Source organism: Chiloscyllium plagiosum, unplaced genomic scaffold, assembly GCF_037043375.1.
Source record: "Chiloscyllium plagiosum isolate Xiang-an unplaced genomic scaffold, Cpla_swu_hap1 HiC_scaffold_48, whole genome shotgun sequence".
Taxonomy (NCBI): domain Eukaryota; kingdom Metazoa; phylum Chordata; class Chondrichthyes; order Orectolobiformes; family Hemiscylliidae; genus Chiloscyllium; species Chiloscyllium plagiosum.
In genome coordinates this window covers 54,831,216-54,843,032 of record NW_028270186.1, presented here as the reverse complement: position 1 = coordinate 54,843,032, position 11,817 = coordinate 54,831,216, and positions in this window count along the sequence as shown.

Below are 11,817 nucleotides of genomic sequence, written 5' to 3'. Positions count from 1 at the left end.
GAGGGGAAGGGGAAGAGAGAACGAGAGGGGAAGGGGAGAGAGAGAGAACGAGAGGGGAAGGGGGAGAGAGAGAGAGAACGAGAGGGGAAAGGGAGAGAGAGAGAACGAGAGGGGAAGGGGGAGAGAGAACGAGAGGGGAAAGGGAGAGAGAGAGAACGAGAGGGGAAAGGGAGAGAGAGAGAGAACGAGAGGGGAAGGGGGAGAGAGAACGAGAGGGGAAGGGGAGAGAGAACGAGAGGGGAAGGGGAGAGAGAGAGAACGAGAGGGGAAGGGGAGAGAGAGAGAACGAGAGGGGAAGGGGAGAGAGAGAGAACGAGAGGGGAAGGGGAGAGAGAGAACGAGAGGGGAAGGGGGAGAGAGAATGAGAGGGGAAGGGGGAGAGAGAGAGAACGAGAGGGGAAGGGGAGAGAGAACGAGAGGGGAAGGGGAGAGAGAGAGAGAACGAGAGGGGAAGGGGAGAGAGAGAGAGAATGAGAGGGGAATGGGGAGAGAGAGAGAGAACGAGAGGGGAAGGGGAGAGAGAGAGAACGAGAGGGGAAGGGGAGAGAGAGAGAGAACGAGAGGGGAAGGGGAGAGAGAGAGAATGACAGGGGAATGGGGAGAGAGAGAGAGAACGAGAGGGGAAGGGGAGAGAGAGAGAACAAGAGGGGAAGGGGAGAGAGAGAGAGAACGAGAGGGGAAGGGGGAGAGAGAGAACGAGAGGGGAAGGGGAGAGAGAGAGAATGAGAGGGGAAGGGGAGAGAGAGAATGAGAGGGGAATGGGGAGAGAGAGAGAGAACGAGAGGGGAAGGGGAGAGAGAGAGAACGAGAGGGGAAGGGGAGAGAGAGAGAGAACGAGAGGGGAAGGGGGAGAGAGAGAACGAGAGGGGAAGGGGAGAGAGAACGAGAGGGGAAGGGGAGAGAGAACGAGAGGGGAAGGGGAGAGAGAGAGAACGAGAGGGGAAGGGGAGAGAGAGAACGAGAGGGGAAGGGGAGAGAGAGAGAACGAGAGGGGAAGGGGAGAGAGAGAGAACGAGAGGGGAAGGGGGAGAGAGAACGAGAGGGGAAGGGGGGAGAGAGAGAGAACGAGAGGGGAAGGGGGGAGAGAGAGAGAACGAGAGGGGAAGGGGGGAGAGAGAGAGAACGAGAGGGGAAGGGGAGAGAGAGAGAATGAGAGGGGAATGGGGAGAGAGAACGAGGGGGGAAGGGGAGAGAGAGAGAACGAGAGGGGAAGGGGAGAGAGAGAGAACGAGAGGGGAAGGGGGAGAGAGAGAGAACGAGAGGGGAGGGGGAGAGAGAGAGAACGAGAGGGGAAGGGGGAGAGAGAGAGAACGAGAGGGGAAGGGGAGAGAGAGAGAACGAGAGGGGAAGGGGAGAGAGAGAGAGAACGAGAGGGGAAGGGGGAGAGAGAGAACGAGAGGGGAAGGGGAGAGAGAACGAGAGGGGAAGGGGAGAGAGAGAACGAGAGGGGAAGGGGAGAGAGAGAACGAGAGGGGAAGGGGAGAGAGAGAGAACGAGAGGGGAAGGGGGAGAGAGAACGAGAGGGGAAGGGGGGAGAGAGAGAGAACGAGAGGGGAAGGGGGGAGAGAGAGAGAACGAGAGGGGAAGGGGAGAGAGAACGAGAGGGGAAGGGGAGAGAGAGAACGAGAGGGGAAGGGGAGAGAGAGAACGAGAGGGGAAGGGGAGAGAGAGAGAACGAGAGGGGAAGGGGGAGAGAGAACGAGAGGGGAAGGGGGGAGAGAGAGAGAACGAGAGGGGAAGGGGGAGAGAGAGAGAACGAGAGGGGAAGGGGGGAGAGAGAGAGAACGAGAGGGGAAGGGGAGAGAGAGAGAATGAGAGGGGAATGGGGAGAGAGAACGAGGGGGGAAGGGGAGAGAGAGAGAACGAGAGGGGAAGGGGAGAGAGAGAGAACGAGAGGGGAAGGGGGAGAGAGAGAGAACGAGAGGGGAGGGGGAGAGAGAGAGAACGAGAGGGGAAGGGGGAGAGAGAGAGAACGAGAGGGGAAGGGGAGAGAGAGAGAGAACGAGAGGGGAAGGGGAGAGAGAGAGAACGAGAGGGGAAGGGGAGAGAGAGAGAACGAGAGGGGAAGGGGGAGAGAGAGAACGAGAGGGGAAGGGGGAGAGAGAGAACGAGAGGGGAAGGGGAGAGAGAGAACGAGAGGGGAAGGGGAGAGAGAGAGAACGAGAGGGGAAGGGGAGAGAGAGAGAGAACGAGAGGGGAAGGGGGAGAGAGAACGAGAGGGGAAGGGGAGAGAGAGAGAGAACGAGAGGGGAAGGGGAGAGAGAACGAGAGGGGAAGGGGAGAGAGAGAGAACGAGAGGGGAAGGGGAGAGAGAGAGAATGAGAGGGGAAGGGGGAGAGAGAGAACGAGAGGGGAAGGGGAGAGAGAGAACGAGAGGGGAAGGGGAGAGAGAGAGAACGAGAGGGGAAGGGGAGAGAGAGAGAACGAGAGGGGAAGGGGAGAGAGAACGAGAGGGGAAGGGGAGAGAGAGAGAACGAGAGGGGAAGGGGAGAGAGAGAGAATGAGAGGGGAGAGAGAGAGAATGAGAGGGGAATGGGGAGAGAGAACGAGAGGGGAAGGGGAGAGAGAGAGAACGAGAGGGGAAGGGGGCGAGAGAACGAGAGGGGAAGGGGAGAGAGAGAGAACGAGAGGGGAAGGGGAGAGAGAGAGAACGAGAGGGGAAGGGGAGAGAGAACGAGAGGGGAAGGGGAGAGAGAGAGAACGAGAGGGGAAGGGGAGAGAGAGAGAATGAGAGGGGAGAGAGAGAGAATGAGAGGGGAATGGGGAGAGAGAACGAGAGGGGAAGGGGAGAGAGAGAGAACGAGAGGGGAAGGGGGAGAGAGAACGAGAGGGGAAGGGGAGAGAGAGAGAACGAGAGGGGAAAGGGAGAGAGAGAGAACGAGAGGGGAAGGGGAGAGAGAGAGAACGAGAGGGGAAGGGGAGAGAGAGAGAGAACGAGAGGGGAAGGGGAGAGAGAGAACGAGAGGGGAAGGGGAGAGAGAGAGAATGAGAGGGGAAGGGGAGAGAGAGAGAACGAGAGGGGAAGGGGGAGAGAGAACGAGAGGGGAAGGGGAGAGAGAGAGAACAAGAGGTGAATGGGGAGAGAGAGAGAACGAGAGGGGAAGGGGAGAGAGAACGAGAGGGGAAGGGGAGAGAGAGAGAGAACGAGAGGGGAAGGGGAGAGAGAACGAGAGGGGAAGGGGAGAGAGAGAACGAGAGGGGAAGGGGAGAGAGAGAACGAGAGGGGAATGGGGAGAGAGAACGAGAAGGGAAGGGGAGAGAGAGAGAACAAGAGGGGAATGGGGAGAGAGAGAGAGAACGAGAGGGGAAGGGGGAGAGAGAGAGAACGAGAGGGGAGGGGGAGAGAGAGAGAACGAGAGGGGAAGGGGAGAGAGAGAACGAGAGGGGAAGGGGAGAGAGAGAGAACGAGAGGGGAAGGGGAGAGAACGAGAGGGGAAGGGGGAGAGAGAACGAGAGGGGAAGGGGGGAGAGAGAGAGAGAGAACGAGAGGGGAAGGGGGGAGAGAGAGAGAGAGAACGAGAGGGGAAGGGGGAGAGAGAACGAGAGGGGAAGGGGGAGAGAGAACGAGAGGGGAAGGGGAGAGAGAGAGAGAACGAGAGGGGAAGGGGAGGGAGAGAGAACGAGAGGGGAAGGGGGAGAGAGAGAACGAGAGGGGAAGGGGGAGAGAGAACGAGAGGGGAAGGGGAGAGAGAGAGAATGAGAGGGGAAGGGGAGAGAGAGAGAGAATGAGAGGGGAATGGGGAGAGAGAACGAGGGGGGAAGGGGAGAGAGAGAACGAGAGGGGAAGGGGAGAGAGAGAACGAGAGGGGAAGGGGAGAGAGAGAACGAGAGGGGAAGGGGAGAGAGAGAACGAGAGGGGAAGGGGAGAGAGAGAACGAGAGGGGCAGGGGGAGAGAGAACGAGAGGGGAAGGGGAGAGAGAGAGAACGAGAGGGGAATGGGAGAGAGAGAGAACGAGAGGGGAAGGGGGGAGAGAGAACGAGAGGGGAAGGGGAGAGAGAGAGAACGAGAGGGGAAGGGGGAGAGAGAGAACGAGAGGGGAAGGGGAGAGAGAGAACGAGAGGGGAATGGTTGAGAGAACGAGAGGGGAAGGGGAGAGAGAGAACGAGAGGGGAAGGGGGAGAGAGAACGAGAGGGGAAGGGGGAGAGAGAACGAGAGGGGAAGGGGAGAGAGAGAGAACGATAGGGGAAGGGGGAGAGAGAGAACGTGAGGGGAAGGGAGAGATAGAACGAGAGGGGAAGGGGGAGAGAGAGAGAACGAGAGGGGAAGGGGGAGAGAGAGAGAACGAGAGGGGAAGGGGGAGAGAGAGAGAACGAGAGGGGAAGGGGGAGAGAGAGAGAACGAGTGGGGAAGGGGGAGAGAGAGAGAACGAGAGGGGAATGGGGAGAGAGAGAGAGAGAACGAGAGGGGAAGGGGGAGAGAGAGAGAACGAGAGGGGAAGGGGGAGAGAGAGAGAACGAGAGGGGAAGGGGAGAGAGAGAGAACGAGAGGGGAATGGGGAGAGAGAGAGAGAGAACGAGAGGGGAAGGGGGAGAGAGAGAGAACGAGAGGGGAAGGGGAGAGAGAACGAGAGGGGAAGGGGAGAGAGAGAGAGAACGAGAGGGGAAGGGGAGAGAGAGAGAGAACAAGAGGGGAAGGGGAGAGAGAGAGAGAACGAGAGGGGAAGGGGAGAGAGAGAGAGAACGAGAGGGGAAGGGGAGAGAGAGAGAACGAGAGGGGAAGGGGAAGAGAGAACGAGAGGGGAAGGGGGAGAGAGAACGAGAGGGGAAGGGGGAGAGAGAACGAGAGGGGAAGGGGGAGAGAGAGAGAACGAGAGGGGAAGGGGAGAGAGAGAGAACGAGAGGGGAATGGGGAGAGAGAACGAGAGGGGAAGGGGGAGAGAGAACGAGAGGGGAAGGGGAGAGAGAACGAGAGGGGAAGGGGGAGAGAGAGAACGAGAGGGGAATGGGGAGAGAGAACAAGAGGGGAAGGGGGAGAGAGAGAACGAGAGGGGAATGGGGAGAGAGAACAAGAGGGGAAGGGGAGAGAGAACGAGAGGGGAATGGGGAGAGAGAACGAGAGGGGAAGGGGAGAGAGAGAGAACGAGAGGGGAATGGGGAGAGAGAACGAGAGGGGAAGGGGAGAGAGAGAGAACGAGAGGGGAATGGGGAGAGAGAACAAGAGGGGAAGGGGAGAGAGAGAGAACGAGAGGGGAAGGGGAGAGAGAGAGAATGAGAGGGGAATGGGGAGAGAGAACGAGGGGGGAAGGGGAGAGAGAGAGAACGAGAGGGGAAGGGGAGAGAGAGAACGAGAGGGGAAGGGGAGAGAGAGAACGAGAGGGGAAGGGGAGAGAGAGAGAACGAGAGGGGAAGGGGGAGAGAGAGAACGAGAGGGGAAAGGGAGAGAGAATGAGAGGGGAAGGGGAGAGAGAGAGAACGAGAGGGGAAGGGGAGAGAGAGAACGAGAGGGGAAGGGGAGAGAGAGAGAACGAGAGGGGAAGGGGGAGAGAGAGAACGAGAGGGGAAGGGGGGAGAGAGAACGAGAGGGGAAGGGGAGAGAGAGAGAACGAGAGGGGAAGGGGGAGAGAGAGAACGAGAGGGGAAGGGGAGAGAGAGAACGAGAGGGGAATGGTTGAGAGAACGAGAGGGGAAGGGGAGAGAGAGAACGAGAGGGGAAGGGGGAGAGAGAACGAGAGGGGAAGGGGGAGAGAGAACGAGAGGGGAAGGGGAGAGAGAGAGAACGATAGGGGAAGGGGGAGAGAGAGAACGTGAGGGGAAGGGAGAGATAGAACGAGAGGGGAAGGGGGAGAGAGAGAGAACGAGAGGGGAAGGGGGAGAGAGAGAGAACGAGAGGGGAAGGGGGAGAGAGAGAGAACGAGAGGGGAAGGGGGAGAGAGAGAGAACGAGAGGGGAAGGGGGAGAGAGAGAGAACGAGAGGGGAAGGGGGAGAGAGAGAGAACGAGAGGGGAATGGGGAGAGAGAGAGAGAGAACGAGAGGGGAAGGGGGAGAGAGAGAGAACGAGAGGGGAAGGGGGAGAGAGAGAGAACGAGAGGGGAAGGGGAGAGAGAGAGAACGAGAGGGGAATGGGGAGAGAGAGAGAGAGAACGAGAGGGGAAGGGGGAGAGAGAGAGAACGAGAGGGGAAGGGGAGAGAGAACGAGAGGGGAAGGGGAGAGAGAGAGAGAACGAGAGGGGAAGGGGAGAGAGAGAGAGAACGAGAGGGGAAGGGGAGAGAGAGAGAGAACGAGAGGGGAAGGGGAGAGAGAGAGAGAACGAGAGGGGAAGGGGAGAGAGAGAGAACGAGAGGGGAAGGGGAAGAGAGAACGAGAGGGGAAGGGGGAGAGAGAACGAGAGGGGAAGGGGGAGAGAGAACGAGAGGGGAAGGGGGAGAGAGAGAGAACGAGAGGGGAAGGGGAGAGAGAGAGAACGAGAGGGGAATGGGGAGAGAGAACGAGAGGGGAAGGGGGAGAGAGAACGAGAGGGGAAGGGGAGAGAGAACGAGAGGGGAAGGGGGAGAGAGAGAACGAGAGGGGAATGGGGAGAGAGAACAAGAGGGGAAGGGGGAGAGAGAGAACGAGAGGGGAATGGGGAGAGAGAACAAGAGGGGAAGGGGAGAGAGAGAACGAGAGGGGAATGGGGAGAGAGAACGAGAGGGGAAGGGGAGAGAGAGAGAACGAGAGGGGAATGGGGAGAGAGAACGAGAGGGGAAGGGGAGAGAGAGAGAACGAGAGGGGAATGGGGAGAGAGAACAAGAGGGGAAGGGGAGAGAGAGAGAACGAGAGGGGAAGGGGAGAGAGAGAGAATGAGAGGGGAATGGGGAGAGAGAACGAGGGGGGAAGGGGAGAGAGAGAGAACGAGAGGGGAAGGGGAGAGAGAGAACGAGAGGGGAAGGGGAGAGAGAGAACGAGAGGGGAAGGGGAGAGAGAGAGAGAACGAGAGGGGAAGGGGGAGAGGGAGAACGAGAGGGGAAAGGGAGAGAGAATGAGAGGGGAAGGGGAGAGAGAGAGAACGAGAGGGGAAGGGGAGAGAGAGAACGAGAGGGGAAGGGGAGAGAGAGAGAACGAGAGGGGAAGGGGGAGAGAGAGAACGAGAGGGGAAGGTGGAGAGAGAGAACGAGAGGGGAAGGGGAAGAGAGAACGAGAGGGGAAGGGGAGAGAGAGAGAGAGAACGAGAAGGGAAGGGGAGAGAGAACGAGAGGGGAAGGGGGAGAGAGAACGAGAGGGGAAGGTGGAGAGAGAGAACGAGAGGGGAAGGGGGAGAGAGAGAACGAGAGGGGAAAGGGAGAGAGAACGAGAGGGGAAGGGGAGAGAGAGAGAACGAGAGGGGAAGGGGAGAGAGAGAGAACGAGAGGGGAAGGGGGAGAGAGAGAACGAGAGGGGAAGGGGAAGAGAGAACGAGAGGGGAAGGGGAGAGAGAGAGAGAACGAGAAGGGAAGGGGAGAGAGAACGAGAGGGGAAGGGGAGAGAGAGAGAACGAGAGGGGAATGGGGAGAGAGAGAGAGAGAACGAGAGGGGAAGGGGGAGAGAGAGAGAACGAGAGGGGAAGGGGAGAGAGAACGAGAGGGGAAGGGGAGAGAGAGAGAGAACGAGAGGGGAAGGGGAGAGAGAGAGAGAACGAGAGGGGAAGGGTAGAGAGAGAGAGAACGAGAGGGGAAGGGGAGAGAGAGAGAGAACGAGAGGGGAAGGGGAGAGAGAGAGAACGAGAGGGGAAGGGGAAGAGAGAACGAGAGGGGAAGGGGGAGAGAGAACGAGAGGGGAAGGGGGAGAGAGAACGAGAGGGGAAGGGGGAGAGAGAGAGAACGAGAGGGGAAGGGGAGAGAGAGAGAACGAGAGGGGAAGGGGAGAGAGAGAGAGAACGAGAGGGGAATGGGGAGAGAGAGAGAGAACGAGAGGGGAATGGGGAGAGAGAACGAGAGGGGAAGGGGGAGAGAGAACGAGAGGGGAAGGGGAGAGAGAACGAGAGGGGAAGGGGAGAGAGAACGAGAGGGGAAGGGGGAGAGAGAGAACGAGAGGGGAATGGGGAGAGAGAACAAGAGGGGAAGGGGGAGAGAGAACGAGAGGGGAAGGGGGAGAGAGAGAGAACGAGAGGGGAAGGGGAGAGAGAGAGAGAACGAGAGGGGAATGGGGAGAGAGAACGAGAGGGGAAGGGGGAGAGAGAACGAGAGGGGAAGGGGAGAGAGAACGAGAGGGGAAGGGGGAGAGAGAGAACGAGAGGGGAATGGGGAGAGAGAACAAGAGGGGAAGGGGGAGAGAGAGAACGAGAGGGGAATGGGGAGAGAGAACAAGAGGGGAAGGGGAGAGAGAGAACGAGAGGGGAATGGGGAGAGAGAACGAGAGGGGAAGGGGAGAGAGAGAACAAGAGGGGAATGGGGAGAGAGAGAGAATGAGAGGGGAATGGGGAGAGAGAACGAGGGGGGAAGGGGAGAGAGAGAGAACGAGAGGGGAAGGGGGAGAGAGAGAACGAGAGGGGAAAGGGAGAGAGAACGAGAGGGGAAGGAGAGAGAGAGAGAACGAGAGGGGAAGGGGAGAGAGAGAGAACGAGAGGGGAAGGGGGAGAGAGAGAACGAGAGGGGAAGGGGAGAGAGAACGAGAGGGGAAGGGGAGAGAGAGAACGAGAGGGGAATGGGGAGAGAGAACGAGAGGGGAAGGGGAGAGAGAGAACAAGAGGGGAATGGGGAGAGAGAGAGAATGAGAGGGGAATGGGGAGAGAGAACGAGGGGGGAAGGGGAGAGAGAGAGAACGAGAGGGGAAGGGGGAGAGAGAGAACGAGAGGGGAAAGGGAGAGAGAACGAGAGGGGAAGGGGAGAGAGAGAGAACGAGAGGGGAAGGGGAGAGAGAGAGAACGAGAGGGGAAGGGGGAGAGAGAGAACGAGAGGGGAAGGGGAAGAGAGAACGAGAGGGGAAGGGGAGAGAGAGAGAGAACGAGAAGGGAAGGGGAGAGAGAACGAGAGGGGAAGGGGAGAGAGAGAGAGAACGAGAAGGGAAGGGGAGAGAGAACGAGAGGGGAAGGGGAGAGAGAGAGAACGAGAGGGGAATGGGGAGAGAGAGAGAGAGAACGAGAGGGGAAGGGGGAGAGAGAGAGAACGAGAGGGGAAGGGGGAGAGAGAGAGAACGAGAGGGGAAGGGGAGAGAGAACGAGAGGGGAAGGGGAGAGAGAGAGAGAACGAGAGGGGAAGGGGAGAGAGAGAGAGAACGAGAGGGGAAGGGGAGAGAGAGAGAGAACGAGAGGGGAAGGGGAGAGAGAGAGAACGAGAGGGGAAGGGGAAGAGAGAACGAGAGGGGAAGGGGGAGAGAGAACGAGAGGGGAAGGGGGAGAGAGAACGAGAGGGGAAGGGGGAGAGAGAGAGAACGAGAGGGGAAGGGGGAGAGAGAGAGAACGAGAGGGGAATGAGGAGAGAGAACGAGAGGGGAAGGGGGAGAGAGAACGAGAGGGGAAGGGGAGAGAGAACGAGAGGGGAAGGGGGAGAGAGAGAACGAGAGGGGAATGGGGAGAGAGAACAAGAGGGGAAGGGGAGAGAGAGAGAACGAGAGGGGAATGGGGAGAGAGAACAAGAGGGGAAGGGGAGAGAGAGAACGAGAGGGGAATGGGAAGAGAGAACGAGAGGGGAAGGGAAGAGAGAGAGAACGAGAGGGGAATGGGGAGAGAGAACGAGAGGGGAAGGGGAGAGAGAGAGAACGAGAGGGGAATGGGGGAGAGAGAACAAGAGGGGAAGGGGAGAGAGAGAGAACGAGAGGGGAAGGGGAGAGAGAGAGAATGAGAGGGGAATGGGGAGAGAGAACGAGGGGGGAAGGGGAGAGAGAGAGAACGAGAGGGGAAGGGGAGAGAGAGAACGAGAGGGGAAGGGGAGAGAGAGAACAAGAGGGGAAGGGGAGAGAGAGAGAGAACGAGAGGGGAAGGGGGAGAGAGAGAACGAGAGGGGAAAGGGAGAGAGAATGAGAGGGGAAGGGGAGAGAGAGAGAACGAGAGGGGAAGGGGAGAGAGAGAGAACGAGAGGGGAAGGGGAGAGAGAGAGAACGAGAGGGGAAGGGGGAGAGAGAGAACGAGAGGGGAAGGTGGAGAGAGAGAACGAGAGGGGAAGGGGAAGAGAGAACGAGAGGGGAAGGGGAGAGAGAGAGAGAGAACGAGAAGGGAAGGGGAGAGAGAACGAGAGGGGAAGGGGGAGAGAGAACGAGAGGGGAAGGTGGAGAGAGAGAACGAGAGGGGAAGGGGGAGAGAGAGAACGAGAGGGGAAAGGGAGAGAGAACGAGAGGGGAAGGGGAGAGAGAGAGAACGAGAGGGGAAGGGGGAGAGAGAGAACGAGAGGGGAAAGGGAGAGAGAACGAGAGGGGAAGGGGAGAGAGAGAGAACGAGAGGGGAAGGGTGAGAGAGAGAGAACGAGAGGGGAAGGGGGAGAGAGAGAACGAGAGGGGAAGGGGAAGAGAGAACGAGAGGGGAAGGGGAGAGAGAGAGAGAACGAGAAGGGAAGGGGAGAGAGAACGAGAGGGGAAGGGGAGAGAGAGAACGAGAGGGGAAGGGGAGAGAGAGAATGAGAGGGGAAGGGGGAGAGAGAGAACGTGAGGGGAAGGGGGAGAGAGAGAACGAGAGGGGAAGGGGGAGAGAGAGAGAGCGAGAGGGGAAGGGGAGAGAGAGAGAGCGAGAGGGGAAGGGGAGAGAGAGACGAGAGGGGAAGGGGTGAGAGAGAGAGCGAGAGGGAAGGGGGGAGAGAGAGAACGAGAGGGTAAGAGGGAGAGAGAGAGTGAGAGGGGAAGGGGAGAGAGAGAACGAGAGGGGAAGGGGAGAGAGAGAACGAGAGGGGAAGGGGAGAGAGAGAATGAGAGGGGAAGGGGGAGAGAGAGAACGTGAGGGGAAGGGGGAGAGAGAGAACGAGAGGGGAAGGGGAGAGAGAGAGAGCGAGAGGGGAAGGGGAGAGAGAGAGAGCGAGAGGGGAAGGGGGGGAGAGAGAGAACGAGAGGGGAAGAGGGAGAGAGAGAGTGAGAGGGGAAGGGGAGAGAGAGAACGAGAGGGGAAGGGGAGAGAGAGAACGAGAGAGGGGAAGGGGAGAGAGAGAACGAGAGGGGAAGGGGAGAGAGAGAACGAGAGGGGAAGGGGAGAGAGAGAATGAGAGGGGAAGGGGGAGAGAGAGAACGTGAGGGGAAGGGGGAGAGAGAGAACGAGAGGGGAAGGGGAGAGAGAGAGAGCGAGAGGGGAAGGGGAGAGAGAGAGAGCGAGAGGGGAAGGGGAGAGAGAGAACGAGAGGGGAAGGGGTGAGAGAGAGAGTGAGAGGGGAAGGGGAGAGAGAGAACGAGAGGGGAAGGGGAGAGAGAGAACGAGAGGGGAAGGGGGAGAGAGAGAGAACGAGAGGGGAAGGGGGAGAGAGAGAACGAGAGGGGAAGTGGAGAGAGAGAGAACGAGAGGGGAAGGGGGGAGAGAGAGAACGAGAGGGGAAGGGGAGAGGGAGAACGAGAGGGGAAGGGGAGAGAGAGAACGAGAGGGGAAGGGGAGAGAGAGAACGAGAGGGGAAGGGGAGAAAGAGAACGAGAGGGGAAGGGGAAGAGAGAGAACGAGAGGGGAAGGGGGAGAGAGAACGAGAGGGGAAGGGGTGAGAGAGAGAGCGAGAGGGGAAGGGGAGAGAGAGAGAACGAGAGGGGAAGAGGGAGAGAGAGAGTGAGAGGGGAAGAGGGAGAGAGAGAGTGAGAGGGGAAGGGGGAGAGAGAGAACGAGAGGGGAAGGGGGAGAGAGAGAACGAGAGGGGAAGGGGAGAGAGAGAACGAGAGGGGAAGGGGAGAGAGAGAGAACGAGAGGGGAAGGGGGGAGAGAGAACGAGAGGGGAAGGGGAGAGAGAGAACGAGAGGGGAAGGGG